The 17032-nt window shown below is 50.6% G+C and overlaps 1 protein-coding gene across 4 annotated transcripts in view; it reads left to right on the forward strand.

Annotated features, from left to right (window-relative positions):
• Positions 1 to 17032, forward strand: part of LOC149523542 (uncharacterized) — a 929974-nt gene that overhangs the window by 318033 nt on the left and 594909 nt on the right. The window contains exon 3 of one of the 4 annotated variants that reach the window (XR_016350705.1): positions 8226 to 8591. The exons of the other annotated variants lie outside the window; for them this stretch is intronic. The gene's annotated coding sequence lies outside the window, so the exon portion shown is untranslated. Of the gene's footprint in view, positions 1 to 8225; positions 8592 to 17032 lie in introns of those variants that run through there. 4 annotated transcript variants of the gene reach the window in all.

Consider the following 17032-nt stretch of genomic DNA (forward strand, 5'->3'; position numbering starts at 1 on the left):
TGTGACCTAGGATTGTAGAGGAGGGTGCAGAAAGTTTGGATGGTGACCTGTGGCAGGAGGGAGTGGTGACCTGGAGCAGGCAGTTGGGGGAAGGAAGGGGCTGTGGTGCCAGAGGTAGGCTGCAGCCAGAAGGCTTCCAGCCCAGAGCCCTGCCGGACCCTTAAACACACTGCCGGCCTGCCTCAGCCCCAGGCCGCTCAAAATGGCTGGCTGCTTCCTGTGGCTCTCTGCTCCAGGCATCGGGGGAGAATTCACACGCTGCCTCTGCCTCTAGCAGAATCTCTCCGCTCCCTTTGGCCAATTTCCATGATGCCTCCCCCTCCCTCTGGTGCCGGAACAAAGAGCCCCAGGGAGCAGTCAACTGCTTAAAGCAGCATGGGGCAGTTCTGAAGGGGCTGGCTGCTCTGTGCATGAGGGTCCTGGCGGGGAGGCCCAGGGGCTGGATTGAATGGCCCATGGGCTGGATCCAGCAGCTTGGTGGGCCGGATCTAAACCACGCGCCATATCTTGCTCATCCCTCATGTACAGCCATGGTTCTGGATTGGTCAGCTGTTGAGTAGTTTTATTTCAATCTGCCCAAATTATCATTACATGTTATTTGTATTATAGCACCTAAGGGTGTGTCTAGACTACCTAGTTTTGTCGACAAAAGTGGACTTTTGTCGACAAAACTATACCAGCGTCTACACTACCGCTGAGTTCTGTCGACATAACGTCGACAGAACTCAGCAGTTTTGTCGACGCTGGTATACCTCATTTTACGAGGCATAACACCTTCTGTCGACAGAACTCAGTCGACAGAAGGTGTTATTGCCTGTAACATTGTGTCCAGACTACGGAGTTCTGTCGACAAAGCAGCTTGCTTTGTCGACAGAACTCAATGTGTCTGGACGCTCTTTGTCGACGGAAGTTTTGTCGACAGTATCTGTCGACAAAACTTCCGTCGACAAAACGCGGTAGTCTAGACGTACCCTAAGACCCCCAGTCATGGTGAAGATCCCATTGTGCTAGGTGATGTACAAAGAAAACAAAAGGCAGTCGCTACCCCAGAGAGCTCACAGAGCCATGAGCACAGACCACAATAACCTTCCATGATTTCTCAAGGTCTCCACTCGTTAACTCACGTTTTACGGATGCATAACGAAATGGTCTCCTGTGTGTGAGACAAGAATTCTTCTTATCTATTGGGGTGAGATGAGCTTAGTCAGTCTTGTTCATGATTTAAAAACGCATCAGTAGTCCTCATTAGCCTGTTCTGTCATTACCAAGAATGGGAGGGGCTTCATCTGATGTAGTGCTGACAGAATGTCATCAGGCATAAACCTACTCTTGCAGGAAGTGCCATTTGACTGCTGGTGACTGATTTCATGTTATTTATTGGTAGCTATTTTTAATACAATGATGCATTTGACATTACATTGTCCATTAGAAAGATGCCTTTATAAATCAAAACCAGTATGTCTACACTAGGAAAATATTTTGAAAAAACTTAAATTCAACTTATATTTGTCAGCTGAAGAAGTGGGTTGTGCCCACAAAAGCGCATGATTATATATATATATAATGTCCTCCCACTACGTGGAAACCTCAAAATTAGTCTGAGGCAGCCTTCGTTAATGTGGACACACTACCTCGACTTTGAGCCCCAGGAAGCACTGGGGATTAGTTCAAATTACTCTGGCAAGTAGCTATTTCAAATTAGCAGCACTGGAGCATCCACACTAATACTACGTAGTTTTTTCGAAATTAGTATTTTTCTTGAAGAAAGCAGGAGTACAGATTTCTAAATAAATGGCCCATTATTTTGAAATAACAGGCTTGGTAGTGTAGATGCTCAGCTTATAATTTGCCCTAAGGGGGGTTATTTCAAAATAACACCCTAGTGTAGACCAGAGCTATGACATGGATGCTCTCATGGTATTTCAACCTCAATGGAAACAAAGATTTATAAGGAATTGGAAGGAAGGAGGGAGGGAAAAAGCCAGGACAAAGAAGTCAGGAAGAGGTGAAAAGTATGCTTAAGCTGTGAGCAAAACTTGGGAGAGCTTACTTTTAATGTAGTAGTTGCAATGTCAACAACATGGCTTTCGTGAGCACCTGAGAAAACTGCAGAATGTGCAGAAGCAATAAGGGCATATGTTGCCACACTCTTGTTTTCTAATTTTATTTTTATTAGCACACTTAATGTGTTTGGAATTGCTTGTGCCCATTTTTCTGCTGACTTCACTATATTTTGGAATGGCACGCTCCTTTCAGGCATAATGACAAGGACCCCCATTGTGGATCAGTTTAGAGAAAATGTGATGACTCTCAAACTAAGTGTAGAGAGCTTTATCACATACTAGTTTAAATTACTGCCATGGAGTGATAATCATTCCCTTTATGAAAAGAATCCCAAGTGTAATTCAAAATGAATTCCTCCTTGGATAAACACAGGGGCTACGTCTACACTGGCATGAATTTCCGGAAATGCTTAAAACAGAATACATTCCGTTTTCAGCTTTTCCGGAAAAGGAGCGTCTACATTGGCCACGGAGTTTCCGCGATAACGATGCGCTTTTCCGGAAAAGCGCGTCTACATTGGCGGCGCGCTTTTCCGGAAAAGCAGAAAGCCCGGAGCCATTTTGAAGAGGGCAAAGGCCACCAGCCCTTTCCGGGGGCGGGGCCAGAGCGCCGTTCAGACACGTGCTTAAAGGGGTCTCGCCGGGCAGCCGTTGGTCTCCTGCTCCCGTGCCTTTGGGCCTCTTCCAGGGACTGACACCCTTCGCAGGTCTGTGGGTGCCCTTTGACTTTTGGGGACACCCCCCCCTTTGGCCCCCAACTGCTTTTCTCTGCGGTTTATTTTTTTGCCCAGCTCTGTGTACTATGGAGCCACGGGTGGCCATGTGCCTGGTCGGGCCCCTCTTGGTGCTGTTCCGCTGGCTGCAGCTCGTGCTGCAGGCCGGTGCCATGCTGTTCATGGACCAGGAGGCAGAGATCGCCTTGGACGCCCTCACTAGGGAGGCCCTGGCAACTCTGTCTCATCAGCACCCCACTGTATACCGGCCACTCTGGAGTTTGGACATCAGCACCGATTGGTGGGACCGTGTGGTCCTCGGACTATGGGACGACCAGCAGTGGGTCCGGAATTTCCGGATGAGAAAACAGACCTTCTTGACCCTGTGCACCTGGCTCACCCCCGCGCTACAGAGAACCGCCACCCGGCTGTGGGCACCCATCCCCGTCAACAAGAGGGTTGCCATCGCGCTGTGGAAGCTGGCCACACCGGACAGCTACCGCTCGGTGGCACACCAGTTCGGGGTGGGAAGATCCACCGTTGGCGTGATCGTCATCCAGGTAAGTCCCAGGGGGAGTGGGATGGGGGGAGGGTGCTCCACTCCAGGCCCAGGGACAGCCAAGACTCCAGGCTGGGTCGCCCAGGGGTTTTGGCCATCCCTCCCTTGCACAGGCCCACTGGTGGGGGGGGACATGGGGGGCCCTGGTGTGTGTGTGTGTGTGTGTGTGTGTGTGTGTGTGTGTGTGTGTGGGACAGAGGGAATCAAGGGGGGGGGGACCCAAGGGAGCGCACACTCACCCCTGGCTGTATGTAATGTGTTCCCTTGTGTTTCTCTGCACCCTTCTGCAGGTTGTCCACGCCATCAATGACGTCCTGCTGCCAAGAATCATCTGCCTGCGCGACGTGGATGAGACCATGGCCGTCTTCGCTGCCCTCGGGTTCCCCAACTGCGGGGGAGCCCTGGACGCCACCCACATCGCCATCCGGGCCCCGGAGCATCGAGCAGCCCACTTTATGAACAGAAAGGGGTACTGCTCCATCGTCCTGCAGGCCCTCGTGGATCACCGGGGCCGCTTCCTGGACATCTACGGCGGCTGGTCCGGCCGGGCACACGACGCCCGCATCCTCCGGAACTCTGGACTGTTTCAGAGGTTGGAGGCGGGCACCTACTTCCCCCGGCGGGACTTGACTGTTGGGGATGTACCGATGCCCATCTGCATCATCGGGGACGCGGCCTACCCCCTGATGCCCTGGCTCATGCGGCCCTACACGGGGCAGCCGGACCAAAACCGGGCCCGGTTCAACAACCGCCTCAACCGGGCCCGAAACCCAGTGGAGCTGGCATTTGGTCGCTTAAAAGGCCGCTTCCGCTGTTTGCTCACCCGTCTCGACATGGGTGAGCAGAATGCAACGGAAGTGCTGGCCGCGTGCTGCGTGCTCCACAATATTGTGGAGCGCAGTGGGGAGGCCTTCCTCCCTGCATGGGTGGCAGCTGAGGCACAGACCTTGGACCAGCCCGCCACAGCTGCCATCCGCCAGGCGCGCCAGGAGGCGGTGCGCATTAGAGAGGCCCTGATGGAGATGTTTGCCCAAGCCCCCTAGCAGGGTCGCTTGGGTCACCCCAGAGTACTCTGTCCCAGCTCCTCCCCTTCCCCACCTCCTCCCCTTACCTCCCCCCCCCCCCCCAATAGTATAGTAAAGCGTCGGGTCACAGCATATCGCGGCCGTCATCGAGTCTGTTCGTCGGGTGCGTCGGGCGTAGTTAGGGTTTGTCTTTTAAGTTAGGCTAGGGTTTAGGCCACCATCGCCGTCCTGAGGAACAGCCAACAGGATTTGGGACTTGTGTGGAAGGCTTACATCAGTGCCATCTTCAATGGATCTCCTGGCTGTTCCTCTCCTGAGGCCCGGAAGGCCCAAAGGACTGACATGGCCAGCAACAGCACGATCATCCGTCGAGGGATCTCCTGGCTGTTCCTCTCCTGAGGCCCGGAAGGCCCAAAGGACTGACATGGCCAGCAACAGCACGATCATCCGTCGAGGGATCTCCTGGCTGTTCCTCTCCTGAGGCCCGGAAGGACCAAAGGATCGAGGTGGCCAGCAACAGCACGATCATCCGTCGAGGGATCTCCTGGCTGTTCCTCTCCTGAGGCCCGGAAGGACCAAAGGATCGAGGTGGCCAGCAACACCACAATCGTCCTCCCTGTGCCTAGAGTTTGTTTAATAATCTCTGTTGTGTGCATCTTGTAACTGTTCTTGCTAGTTTGTAATCTATGTTAATAATATTTTGTGGTTTACCTGTTACTGAAAAGTGTCATCATTTATTTCTGCGCCACAAACTACTGACCACTTACGAAGCCCCCCCCCCCCCCCAGTGAATAGAGTACAGATTTCGTTCTCCACAGTTTGCCACCATGTTACATTTAAGTGGCTACTTGGCATCTCACATCATTTTGTACACTACCCAAGAGTTACACAATACCCAACACACGAATGAACAGCAAAGTAGAGATCTGTTTATTTACAAGGGGGGGGGGGGAGACCTTCAACTGGGACAGGAGAGGGGGGAGACCTTCAACTGGGACAGGAGAGGGGGGAGACCTTCAACTGGGACAGGAGAGGGGGAGACCTTCAACTGGGACAGGAGAGGGGGAGACCTTCAACTGGGACGGGGGGAGGCAGTTACTGGGATGGGCGGCCCCTGCGAACGCTCCACCGGGGGCCAGCCTGCCCACGCTGGGCAGACCGCATCGGGGCAGGCTGCACGCGGAGGTGGCCAGGAGCATGGACACGGCCAGGAACAGGGGCACGGCCAGGAACAGGGGCAGGGGCAGGAACAGGGGCAGGAACAGGGTCAGGAGGAGGGGCAGGAACAGGGCCAGGAGCTGGGATAGGAGGAGGGGCAGGAACAGGGCCAGGAGCTGGGATAGAAGGAGGGGCAGGAACAGGGCCAGGAGCTGGGATGGGAGGGGGCATGACCTGTGCTACGGGAGGGATGGCGGGGGCCTGGGCTCCGCCCATGCCATAGTGAATGGCATGCACAATATGTGCCGTGAGAGTGTCCATGGTGGTGCGCATCCCTCTGCATTCGGCCAGGAAGGCAGCCCAGGCATCCTGCCGCCACTGCAGGTCCCCCTGCACCCGCTCCTCGATGGAGGCCTGGATTGCCTCCACAGCATGGACGTGGCGCCGAAGCAGCTGGTCCCTCTGGCGGAGCCTGTGCCTCCGGGGTTGGCCTGCTGGGGGTGGCGCTGCTGCCGCAATGGAGGGTCTGGTGCTGGGTCCCGCTGCAAGGAAGAGAAGAAAGGATGGGTCAGTCAGGCAGGCCGTCCACTGTCCCCACACCGCATGCCCTCCACCCCTGAACCCAGGTGACCCCACAGTTGTGTGGCTTGGGCCCACTCGGTTCCCCTCCTGCCTGCCCCTGGAGTAGGGTCCTCCCTCCAGGGTATTGTAAGCACCGCTCTGTATCCTGGCCCCATGCAGGGCGGGAGGGTGTTAGCGCAGCGTTCACCTGTGGAACTCCCTGCCGGTGGAGACTGTGAAAAGCTTTTGGGTTAATCACTGCTGTTTGACAGGGAGCGAGATGCATCCCCACGCAGTGCCTGGGAGCACATCTGGCAGAGGCGGTCTGGGCTCTCAGATCCCCTCGTGTGGGATATCTCCTGGACGGAACCAGAAGGGTGACTGGGGGGTGGGGGGATGTCCCATCCTTGCAGCACAACTCAGGGGCCCTTCTCCCTCCCACGATCCCTCCCGCAAGCCCGGTAGCCCAGGAACATGTGTGGCCCCAGTGGGGACTTCCCTTGGGGAACCAGCCAAGGCACCGGGAGCAGGTGAGGGGCTCGGTGGGGGCCACGGTCACAGGACCGTGACGCTGCGGTCTACCCAATTAGAAGCTGGCTGTGCCTCACAGCCAGGCATGGGACAGTGTGCCGTTCTCTGGTCTGCACCCTTGCTGGAGCTGCGGGCTCTGGGCTGAGTCCCTGGGGCCCTGGCCAGTTCCGTCCGGCATCCACCCTTCCCCCTGGTCCCGCCAAATGTGTGTGAGCAGCAGGGTCCCAGGCGTGGCCTGCAGCTGCCTGCCGTGGTCACGTGCCGCTCGGTCACCAGGCTGCACGTGGTTGCACCTGCTGCTTGCTGTCCTCATGCTATGCAGCGTGCAGCTCACGTGGCCTGAGTGACATGCTCTCCCCCTCCCCCCTCCGGGCACCTGGCTCCCCACCTCCCGCCCTCCGCCCCCCACCCTTGGGAGTGCAAACTGCACAGACTCACCAGTGGGTTCCTCCCCGTCCTCGGAGGAGTTGCTGGAGGGGGCCTGCTGGGTGGCAACGCTGGCCTCCTCACCAGATGCACTGCCGCTGTCGTCTGCCTCCTCCGGCTCGGTGGGACGGTTAATAGGTGGCCGCTGGCAGGTGTCCACGGGGACCGGTGGGGCTTGAGGGGCGGGCTCTCCCAGAAAGGAGTGGAGCTCCGCAAAATATGGGCAGGCGTCGGGTCCTGCCCCCCTGCCCTCAGTGGCCCTGACATACCCCAGCCACAGCTCCTTGACTTTGGAGCGGACCTGCTCACAGTTGCGGCTGGGGTGTCCCTGCTGGGCCAGGTTCTGCGCAAGCCGAGTGTACAGATCAGCGTTCCGGCGCCGGGAATGGAGATCGTGGAGACCCTCCTCCTCCTTCCATAATTCGATGAGGGCCTCCAGCTCCCTGGGGCTCCAGGATGGGGCCCGCCTTTTGCGGCCCCTGGGGGCCTCCTCCGCTGGGGCTCCAGGGGGCTCTCCAGCAGGAGCTGCCATGGTGCGGTGAGCCGAAAGGAAAAAAGTGTTGGGCAGCACAGCAGGCGGCAGAGCTGACCCAGACAGGCTCCTGGCACATGCGCCCAGCAGCCTGAGAGCCCTTTAACAGCTCGGGCTTACCAGGAAGTCCGCGGCTCCTACGGGGTCTCCCAGCGTCCAAACCGCTTTTTTTCGTTTTTTCTGCTTTTCCGGAAAAGCTGTCTACACTGGCCCTTTTCCGGAAAAGCTTTTCCGGAAAATGGACTTATGCCCGAGCGGGAGCATCGTACGGTTTCCGGAATAGCGGCTGATTTTGTACAGTACAGCATCGTTGCTTTTCCGGAAATTCAAGGGCCAGTGTAGACAGCTCGCGGCTTATTCCGGAAAAGCGGCTGATTTTCCGCAATAAGTGGCCCAGTGTAGACGCACCCAGGGTGTAACACTAATGTGAGGAAGAGGGAGAAACCGGTAGCAAATTGCAGATGAGATGACCTGCTAAGTACTGTATTATTTTCCTCTTGCCTAGATTTTTAAATCTGTAGCTGACCAAGTTAATAGACTAAACATTTGGGACCCAAAATAATGACGGCTGAACTTCTGTAAGAATAAGAGATAAAGATTTAACAGAAACAAGTTGGTAACTTTTTCTCTGTTTATTTGATTTCTTTTTTTTTCTAGTTTAATAATCCCATGGAGTCCACGGAGGCCATCTCCAAATAAGGCCCGATATTGCAAACTAATACCAATTGTTCCGTAAGGAAGAGCTGCCAACCGAAGGAGAAACATGGAGAAGGGGGGAGGTGGGGTCACATGCTCTGCCCATTTGCATTATTTCTTGAATAATGAACACTTATTATCAGTTTGATTTCACAATTGTTTTTGTAGTGATGTTAGGCAGTTAGAACGTGGCTCAAAGACTACAAAAGCCACCTGGAGTTATTTGAGGTTTGGATCCAGCCCTTTCTTGGTAAGATGCTATCAAATTCCTCAGGATTTTATAGTATGCTGAAAATGTATTATTATTTTTGCAAGACTAAACATACTTTGGAATACTAATAAAAGCATGTCTGGTAATTAACAATTTTAAGCCAATTATTTTTGAAATACCAGTAGCTTTGATTGTATAGTGTATGGCATACAATTAACTATTGATTGATGCTCAGCTCAAACATTGTCAGATGAGTTGAGTCCACTGATTACAGTGTCAAAATATGTTATAGAAGGACTGGCTGACACAGAAAAAGTTACTCATATTTTGGCAAAGGAAAGCATTGAGTTTGATTCAGGTTGTATTCATGAGAGTTTATAAATCCTGAAAATATTACACATGGTTATTCATCTGAAAAGACAGACTATAAGGTGATACTCCTTAGTTGTCATTTGTTACTGTCTTGTTTACAATGGTTCAGTCAGGCAGTGAAAATGCTAACTTGTGATTTAGATGACCAATCGTACGCCAGTAAGAATGAAAAGCGAACTGCTGAAATGAACAGTTTGCAAGTAACCAATACAATGAAATATTATTTTTGGATAATACCAATGGGTAACCTGCAGAAATCACTGTTCCAACAAATTGTATTTGCAGTAAGTAACTTGACTATGTTTAGAAGTGCAGAGAAATCCATATATACTTTATGTACCTTTCTAGTGTGATGGCCAGCAGCCTCGTCATTTGATTTGTACCCAGTCGCTCCTTCAAGTTTTTCCTTTGTCATTTTCCTCTGCCACTAGGAAAACGGGCACACTCTCTGGATGGAGTATTCTTAGAGGTAAAGCACAGAATGGGAGTTTGCAAACCTTGTCTGTGCTCTTGAGAGACCTTGAAGAAAATGCTGCCCTCACTTGTTCCCATCTGAGAAATGGGGACAATACTATTTATTGACTTCACAGGGGTATCCTGGATTTAATTCCTTTTTTGTAAAGTGCTTTGGATAAAAAGAACTATGAAGATGCAGAAAGCTTATATTACACTGCTAAACTCAGGCTGTGTCTAGATTGCACCCCTTTTCCGTAAAAGGGATGCAAATTAGACACAGCGCAATTGCAAATGAAGCGGGGATTTAAATCTTCCCCGCTTCATTTGCATAAATATGGCTGCCGCTTTTTTCCAGCTCGGGGCTTTGCCGGCAAAAAGCGCCAGTCTAGACGGGGATCTTTCGGAAAATAAAGCCTTTTCCGAAAGATCCCTTATTCCTGATTTTAAGAGGAATAAGGGATCTTTCGGAAAAGGCTTTATTTTCCGAAAGATCCCCGTCTAGACTGGCGCTTTTTGCCGGCAAAGCCCCGAGCCAGAAAAAAGCGGCAGCCATATTTATGCAAATGAAGCGGGGAAGATTTAAATCCCCGCTTCATTTGCAATTGCGCTGTGTCTAATTTGCATCCCTTTTACGGAAAAGGGGTGCAATCTAGACACAGCCAGAATGTGCTACTACATTCTTCTTGTAAGGCTCTTTTTGCTCAAGCTGTTGCTGTCTTTGCAGTGATGTCATGGATGTTGGCACAAGACCATTCAATCACAGTGACACTTTTAATGCTTTTCCGAGAAATGGCTGATTAAATATTGCTTTTATAACAGCGTAGTTCCTGCCCTTCTCCTTGAGACCAAAGGCATTATTGGCAACAATATGTCTGGTTTCTTAGAGTAAATTCACTTTTAAACTCCATGTTCTCTCTGGGACCTGACTCTAGCTCTGCCTCTTAAAGAAGATAATAATATCATGAGAAAAGATGGATGGTCCTGTGGTTAAGATTTTGGATGGGGATTTAGTATATCCTGCTTCCATTTCTGCAAATTTGCTCTGTAATCTCGGACAAATCACTTATAAGTATCATTTTATATAACTAAAGAAAGCATGTGGCACTCAGGAATTGTAATGAGACTGAGTTCAAGAAAACATACAGACCGGATTATGCCACCCGTGTTGCGATTTACCAGTGAACTCTGGTTTCCCCAAAACAACAAAAGCATGTCTGTGAGGTCTGTCAATCCCTTCATAACTTGGCAGCCAATGGCAGGTGAGGCCTTGCTCTTCGCACATCAGATTCTTTCAGCCCATTGAAATATGAGCCAGTTGACAATCTTTTCATCTGTCTCCCAATCTTCACAGGACTGTCAGTTGATACGCTGACTGGCCTGACGGTACTAACGGATGATGATTGGTTTGGTCTCCCTCCATGATCAGTGAGTGTGAGAATTCTTCCCCATTTCTGCGAGTAATTAGAGTAGTGATGACAAATGATTGAATGCTGCGTGAAGGACAATAATAAAAAAAACCCGTACAGAGTGGATGTAAATTGAGATGGCAATTCACCGAGATGATTTTAGTCCTAGTAAATGGGTTGAGGAAGGAGGAGAGTGATGAGAAGTAGTAGAATAACTGGAGGTAATATAATTTACTCATGTAGTGATTACTGCTGACAGCGATGCTGTGAGGGGCTGGTGCCAAGCTGCCTGTGCCGAGTGATTGGTAGCAGTTCGCTGTCTCTTCCTGCCACCCCTCTGTTGTTGTAGGCTCACTACATCACAGCTCCTTATCCCTCTGCTTTTGTTGGTATTCCTTTCAGCTGTCAAGGTCTCTAAAAACTGTCTCTGAATGGGGCTTGCCAGCAACGTTTCTCTTACCAGTCAGAGTGATCAACGGTGTCCTCTGGGGATGAAAACCCTCTGACAACTTGCTTTGTTCTTCAGCGATGGTGTCTGGCTTCCTATCTCAATTACCAGTCCATTAATTGTTTAACAATCTTATTCCTCACCCTGGGCCCTTCCTATGTGGCAGGCTCTGAGCACAGTAGTCAGTGGAGTAGTCAATAGCCCAGCCGGTTGTGATGTTTACTAGTTCACACTACTAGCTTCCTGGTTTTTTTTCCACTCATCATATTCTCAAGGTAAGCATCACAAACCTGTTTTGGAGGTTGCAACCATCCTTTTTCTGTTGGTAGAAGAGGGACCCCAAAACACTTCTTAGTTGTAACTTTGGGATATAGTATGGAAAAGATTAAGAAGCACTGAGAAGATACAAAGTCCCACCCAAAGACTCAAGACAGTAGCCACTCACAATACCATTGTTAGCTTAATGTATCTTTCTCCTTCCCTAATCATCAAAGGGCATTAACACATTTCAAAAACAGGACATGTAAATAACCTAAATACATTCAGCATTTGCTAAAGGCAAATTACATGCATTACAGCCTTCATTATTACAGCAGATGAAGGTTTGCTGTATTGGTGTTTAACTTGAGGACCTTTGAAAGGGGCAGAACTAAAACAAGTGGGAAGAGACCTCATTCTTAGGGCGGGTTTTAATCACAGCACTAGATACAAAACATTCAAGCCATTTCACAATCCAACTGGATGTGCTTGTTCATCTTTTTAACATTTCCTCCTGTCTAGTAACAGCCCCGTGAAAGCGGGGAAGAAAGATCCATTACCATAGAGACTCTCCTAAGTCTCTCTCGCTGCTTTGAACTGTAGTTGTAGTAAGGCTGTTAAGTGGCGGGTACCAGATCAATTGTGTAGTCAATACAATTTGTATTGATGACATGATCAGTTGATAATGGAAGGTGCCTTGTCCCGGCTCACACCCGTCCACCAGCTATCCCTGCTGTGCCTCTGCAGTTTAAATGTAGTGGGAGCCGGGCTGATTGTACGCTGGGCTCCTAGTACATTTAAACTGCAGAGCTGCAGCAGGTAGCTCCTGGAGCACCACAAGCTGGAAAGCAGGAAGCGGGGGGGAGAAGTGAGTTGTCGAGTAGTCAACTCAACTACCCAATAAGCTTAGGCTTATTGGGTAATCGACTACTCAACTACTGGCTGACATCCTAAGTAAGGCTCTTACTACATTTAAAATGCAGAGCCACAGCAGTCCCAGACCCGCACGAGCAAGGACTGACCCAGAGTTGCTCAGTCTTGGCTTGCTCCGGGTCCAGCAGTCTCTGCCCACGGCAGCCGGGGCCCCGTGATGGGGCCTGATGCCGGAGCAGCCTCTGCCCGTGGATAGCCACGGGTCGCCACGGGCAGAGGCTGCTTCACAGCAACTTCCCCTACCCCCTTCCCCCACCCTGTCGCCTCTGATAGAGGCAGCAACATGGTGGGGAGACCAGGCGGCACCACGGAGGCAGTGTGAGGGAAGCTTTTAAGATGGCTCCACCCAGCACTGGCTACTGTTCCCCCACCCCACTGCCTCTGTTACAGAAGCAACAAGGGGGAGAAAGGGAGAAGCGAGTAGTCATCTCGACTACCCGATAAGCTTAGGCTTACTGGGTACTCAACTACTCGCTTACATCCTAAGTTGTAGAGCTCTTTATTTATTGTAGGGAAGCTCTCAAGCCTTCTGGGCTATGTGTGCTGCTTTTCTGGTGTAGAATTTAGTGACTGATTTTATTGTAGTGACAGAGTAGGAAGTCAGTGCTTTGGTCTGGGTAATGCCTCAGGTGTCGTGTTTTGCCTTTTTCACTTGCTACAGAAAAGTCGTGCCTGGATTTAGCTAGTCAGAGATTTTGCCAACAAGACTAAGATAAGGTTTACACTACAGCCCTGTACTGGTATAACTATGAAAAATCCACCCCCCACTAGTGATGTAGTTATACTGCCCAGCATTAGGTAGCCAGGAGAGTTTCTCCCATCAGCATAACTATTGCCTCTTGGGGACGAGGATTAAATATACAGAAGGGAGAAGCTCTCCTGTTGGCATCGTCATGTCCTCACTAACACACTGCAGTGGCGCAGCTATGCTGCTGTAGTGCTGTATCATAAGACAACCTTTACGGAACTTAGGGGACTGATCCCTGTTCACTAAGTCCCCAGTTTCCTTGGAAAATTATAGCCTAGAGGCCAACCTATTATATATTTGAGAGAGTTTGTGCCCCTGCCTGGTCTGTCTGTGAGTCTGTGTGTTCAAGAATTCTGAAACAGTAAGAGGTAGGCCCACCAAATTTGGTAGGCAGCTTCTTCTTACCATGATTTAAAGCAAGGCTAGGGTTTGATTGTGCCAGGACAGTGGACTGTGCCTGGAATGCGACTGTTTATCATAAAATGAAAAGGGAGGGGTATGCTACTGTATAATAACCACAGTGGGGCACCAAGGACCAGAGATGGGGACCAGGTCAGCTATAACCTATTTTGGCAGCTGGTGGCAGGGCTGGAGAAAGGGGCGATAGGTATCTTCTGGGGAAAGTTTGTCTGTCTATCCTCGAGCCGAGGAACATGGTGAGAGAGGCCTGGGGTTGTCCTCTCTCCCTGGGACAACGTGAACCCCTCATCCCCAGCCCCACCTCAGAGGAATGATTTAAATACAAAAACAAAAATTATTTCAGTCAAAGACCAAAGCAATGTTGGGTAAAATCTCTAACAAGCATATAGATTATTTTACACTCAAAGGTTCCCCGGCTTGCTTTGTTGTGTTTAACATCTGCTTTCTCCCTTGCTTTGCTTCAAATATGAAATACCATACACTAAGCACACTGCATTCCCTATACAACAACGTGAAGCCCGATTCCGGCTGAAGTGTGTGTAGGAGTCAACTTGGGTTGACTTTGATAAATCTCCTTGAGCTTGGAGGGCCCAGCCACATACTCTGCAAGGCACTGCAGGATCAAGTCTATGTAGACACTGCAGCCTTGCATGATTCAATTCACCCCCATGCTTTTGGGTAGGGGTTATTTGCAAGCAAGTAGAATAGCTCTCATTTTATTTTGATCTCGTCAGTTACCTGGAAAGACCGGCTTTGTGCCTGGACTAGCCAATTGTCTTTGTTTTGCAAGGCTGAATGCTGTGTAGGAAAGACAACCAGCCGCTAGCGCCGCTTCTATTCAGATAGGAGAGCGCTCAGTAAAATACCTTTGCTAATAATGGCACAGATGAATGTGAGAGCAGGCAGGGAATAAATCAGGCCTCGGCACATGATGGAACTTGAAGTTGGCGTATCCCAGCAGTCCCCAGGCCCAGCCAAAGAGTTTGCAGGGACCCAGGCTGCATGGCTGAGCTGCACAGCTGCGCGGCTCCCAGTCAGGGCTGCTGGGTGGGCGGGGTTGGGAGCTGGGCAGCGTGGGACCCTAGACAACCACCTCGCTCACCTTGCCGAAAGGCTGGGCCTGGCGGTACCTAAATGCATGTATTACCACCCTGTTAGTCGGTCCTTAGCAACCACGCGCCCCTGGGTGGTACTCTCCCTCCTGTCGTACTTCGGTGGTCCGTACTGTCAGTGTCAGCGTCGTCTGGTCAGGGTTATCGGAGTCATCCCATCCTTGCCCTGCAACTGCCTCTCAATTGTTCAGAGCAGTGGGTGGAACCGGAGGCTGCTGCAAAGGGAGGGGCAGCTGGCAAGGAGTGGTAGGGAGAGAATTCTTGAGCCGTTGCTGGAGAGCTCACAGTGACAAAGGGATCAGAAACCCTGGCTGTTAGGAGCTGATGCAGAGACAACAGAGAAAGCAGATCTGAGGTGGGAGGAAAACTGGCAGAAAGGAGCAGGTGGCAGTTTTGCAGGGAGGATGAAGGAAAACAGCCAGGACATGTCACTATTGGACCCAGGGTTCCTAGATTCTTACATAAATACAGAAGGTTGCACATGCTAATGACTATGACCACTCTCTTCCCTTGCTCTGCTGTGACCGTGGCTGATTGGTACGACCACAGATCTGGGAACTGGAGCCATGCCCGGTGCTGTGGCTGATGGAGCATGTGAGATGTATGAGCATCTGCAAGCAGCTACGACCTTAGCTTGAGGAATGGGAGGGAAAGATTGGGAACCAATCAGGTAGACAGCAGGGAGCAGAGCATAAGTCCTATTTAACATTTCCCTTGGAGCTCTCTGGAAAGAAGAGACAGCACACTGCACCTTGGCATGGCGGCCAGGTTGTCATGAAGGCCATTTAAAATCTAAATCTGATAGCAGATCTTGCAAGAGAGGTTTTTTTTTTCAGGAGCATTTCCCGCCTATGAGTAATAAAGTCAGTTTGGACATGTTCACATGGAGAATTTACACCTGCCGTGTGTGTAAATTTCAGCGATACTACTCTAATATAGTCCTCTGACCTTTTTGAATGAATAAATCTGCTCTGTATCGTATTGCTGTGTTGAGTGGTTCAGAGACTTCACTGAAGGAGCACCTCTCACTGATTAGCCACGATAAAGGGACAGATTTCCTGTCCCTGGAGCTATGTATTAAATCTGCTTAACCAGCTAATCGGCTTCATATGGCCAAGGAGGAAAACATATTCATCAATCAATCATTACATGACATGTTGATCCATATTTTGGCACCTGTATAAGGCTGCGATAACATCTGCATTAATAGCTGAGACGTAAGGTGGAGATATGGCTTCTGTTCCCACCTCTGCCATGACATGTCTTGTTCCCCCTGACGTGTCAGCGGACCAGTCTGTGCCTGCGTTTCTGCATCTATGAAATGGAGGTGGCAATGACCTGCCATGCAGGGAAATTGATGGTTAATTCATGAATTTTTGTGATGTAGAGTCACGTCTTCTGATTGAGTTATATGTATTTCTAATTAGAAGATTTACCCAGCCTTGGGTCCATCAGGGCAGGGGGCTGCCAATGTGGGTGATGCAGGAGTCAGGGCAGGGACTTGGGGATGGTTTTTTTTCTTTTGGCAGCACAAAGATTGTGAAGGGCACAGCAAACCACACTGACAGTGATAGCACTGATAACACTGGGATCCAAACAATTCTGTGAACAGCACCAGCAGGATATCCAGCTGCAATACACGCTTGCAATTACCATTCTCCACCTGCTGAGAGTGTGATTAATCCTTCTTTTCCCCAGGTCTCTGAGCTCAGGGTATGGTTTCATAACCCAAGCCAAAAGGAGGTCTTCAATAGGAACAGTTACCTCATTTACGACAATGGCATTTGGTGGGCACAGTATTTCATTCTGTCCATAAGGGTAAAATCCAGACTGGGGGAACCCTGTCATTGTGCATTGGCTAGTGCAGCCTGTGTTGGCATCCATGAATCAAGCTCTGGTTGACAAGGTGGTTCTGCAGCGGAGGGAGTTGGCGATGTTGAGGGCTCAGGGCAAGGAGCTTGGCGTGTGAGGGGTGCAGGAATCAGATCTGGGGACGTGAAAGGTCACCCAGGGCAGGGGGCTCAGAGGGGGGTGCAGGAGTCTGGGTTGGGCAGTGAGGACAAGGAGTGGGAGTGCAGGAGTGAGGGCAGGGGTTGGAAGGTGTGGAGGGCTGTCAGGTAAAAATCCCAAATTTCAGTGTAATAGCTAATAGCATCCTTACCCACGAGGAAAACTCATTCCAGACACAAACCTATTCCCTCTCAAGTATCCCAGTTAAGTCTGTCACAATTCTGACTGAACAAAAAAGGATAGTCTAGCCCCGTGTTTCTTAACACCCGTCCATAGACACATCCTTGGTTCCTTAGATCTCCCTGACATGGGTTAGAAAGGAAGGAAGCTCCTTCCTGGTTGGGAAAGAGCTGGTCTCCCAGAATGGAAGGGTGAGCCAATAGGTATCGCACCA

The sequence above is a fragment of the Pelodiscus sinensis genome, chromosome 15, assembly GCF_052426305.1.
Source record: "Pelodiscus sinensis isolate ZL-2025 chromosome 15, ASM5242630v1, whole genome shotgun sequence".
NCBI classification, from domain to species: domain Eukaryota; kingdom Metazoa; phylum Chordata; order Testudines; family Trionychidae; genus Pelodiscus; species Pelodiscus sinensis.